Here is a 2,408-nt window from a genome sequence, read left to right as displayed (position 1 = left end):
TGTCTTGGGAAAGAACTCAAAGCAGGAAATGGGGTAACAGAAGGAAACCAGATATTTTGCCCTACTTGCAAGTTAACAAGTTAGCATGCCACGGTTTCATGGTTTCTGGCAGAAGACACAAGATTTCTGGGTTAGAGAAAAAGAATAGTATATCATTCACACCAATAGTTAGTAGCGACAGTATCAGCACTTGCATTGGTTCCAAGCTTCAATTCCCACATGGCGATGGGAAGAGAGCCAGGTTGTGCAACAGGTGAGAAACCCTGAGCTCAGGTAACCCAAATCTTTTGTAATGGGTTGTATGCATGAGTGACATTGACCTTGAGAGAAAGACATTATCTTTATCATATTGGGTAGTAAACAAATCTGCTCTTTGCTTCAGAGACAGACAGAGAGAGAGAGAGAGAGAGAGAGAGAGAGAGAGAAACATTATCTCTATGTTCTAAGGCTGTTTGCTACATAAACATCCTTGAGAAGATAATCCAGGACAAGGGCAGCCAGTGCCTCATTCACAAGATGTACAGAAATGCAAGAGATCCAGAAAGAAATGTCTCCCAACAAGCAGGTGGGGTGGGAGTGTAAGGAAAGCTAAGCAGAAAAACAATAGACATCCACCAAATGTACACCTCTGTAATGTGGTACCTTTTAGAGTGACTAAGGTCCTAAGTTTAGCACTTTTTACAAATGAATTCAGAGAATATTTACTACTGTATCTTACAAAATCCTTACGGTTACAGCTCTTTTTCTTCCTTTCTGTTTTTTTTTTTTTTATACAGATAGCACATGGTGCCAAGTGTATTTGCAGATTATCACAGCACTCCAACTCAAGTTCACAAGTTATACCTTTGCCACAGCCTTGGCTAGGTCTTGAAGTAGTGCAGAATTCAGCTGCCCTAGCGTGCTGACCTTAGCATGCTGAGACGTGGCATACTCGTTCTGGTTAGTCACGTGCTTTGTAAGCCCACGATTCACCATGACTATATTCTTAGCCAGGTGTTGCCTAACAAGAAGAAGGGACTCTTCAGTGCATGACAGGTAATGCTGTACAGTTGGTGTCTAGGAGGAGGAAAGTGCACCATATCGTAGTCCAACATAGTTCGTTCCAACAGATATTGGGTCAAAGTACGTTGCTCTCTATCAGCCTGTCCAATCTCAGATGCTCTCCAAAGGAAATGCAGGGCTAGGGGGTGACCCTGCTTAAAATGTAAAGCTCCTAGAATCTTCATTTCCATCCGTCTGATTTGGAGCTTTGTGTAAGTGTTGTCAGTCACAAAGGCAGTCACTGATTTCTGGAGGGTGCATTTCTTCATATTTGCTCACACTAAACATGCCAGTGACACCAACCAGCTGTAACATCTTTTGTGGGCACGCAGTTGTCCTGCATGAACCGGTCGATGATGGAAACAGACATGTACATGGGATCTCTAAGATGGCTCACATGTTTCCAGTGACTTCATGACCCAGTTGGTATTTGGGCCTGATTGCTTGCCCTTCCTCAAGTTGTCTCAGACAAGCATAGATGTCTTTTACATACTCACTGCCAAGGTTAGGATGGGCTCCATCTTCTGTGTCCGCATCATTCACTGCAAGAAGTACATCAGAGAAAGCCTGACCCAGATACTCTTCTGCCAGGGGCACATCCAGATGTTTCCATTGGGTTTGGAGAAGGAGTATCAACCAAAATAGGCTCAGGCAAAAGTCTGATATTATGTCACCCAAGAATCTGGATTGGGACACTGAGAGACTGAGTGATTAGGTCACAGTGGGCACACAGACTGAAATGTTAACAGTTGTTACAACACTAAACCAAAAGCCACATGTAAGCTGATATTACAAAGGGAACGCAGAAGTCATGAGTAAGCAGAAGTTTTGAGAGAGAATAAGAGGAATGGGGCAACTGGCAAACATGCAAGAAGTGGAGAAGGGAAAGATCTTGTTAAAATGTAAATCAGGGCATGTTACTTTTTGGCTCGAAATCCTCCTTTTGCTTTTCAGTCAAAGTCAAGTCTTTACACGTGCCTGTGATGTTCTATAGAATCTTTCCTCCTTCTCTCTGGCTTCATATCTCACACTCTCCCCCTCACTCACTCCCGTTTAGCCACACAGACCTTGTTCTTCCCCAAAGCGAGGCACATCATGGCCTCAGGGCCTTTGCACTTGATACTCTGCTTAACTTGTTGCTCCCTAATTGCCTGCATGTCTTGCTGTCTCACCTCCTTCAGACCTTTGCTCAGATGTCATCTCTGCAAGACCTTCCCTGATCATTCTATTTAAAATTGCAATCCCACATCCACCCATACTCCTTATCCTCTTCCCTGATTTATTTTTCCCCATAGCATTATCATTGTATGGCATCCTATGCATTTTACTGATATGTTTATTGTCTGTCGCCCATCACTAAAATATAA

General features: G+C 43.3%; 1 pseudogene across 1 annotated transcript; it reads right to left on the bottom strand.

Moving 5' to 3' along the window:
* Window positions 1-837: 837 nt before the first annotated feature.
* On the bottom strand, window positions 838-2,198 carry LOC308499118 (G2/mitotic-specific cyclin-B1-like; annotated as a pseudogene). Its single transcript has 3 exons — window positions 2,089-2,198; window positions 1,048-1,700; window positions 838-1,000 (listed from the first exon to the last, which is right to left on the bottom strand). The product of its transcript is annotated as a G2/mitotic-specific cyclin-B1-like (transcript).
* Window positions 2,199-2,408: the final 210 nt, after the last annotated feature.

The sequence above is a fragment of the Rhinolophus hipposideros genome (genome assembly GCF_964194185.1).
Source record: "Rhinolophus hipposideros genome assembly, chromosome: 1".
NCBI lineage: Eukaryota > Metazoa > Chordata > Mammalia > Chiroptera > Rhinolophidae > Rhinolophus > Rhinolophus hipposideros.
Note: the sequence above shows the minus strand (reverse complement) of the source record. Positions and strands in the feature narration are given on the sequence as shown.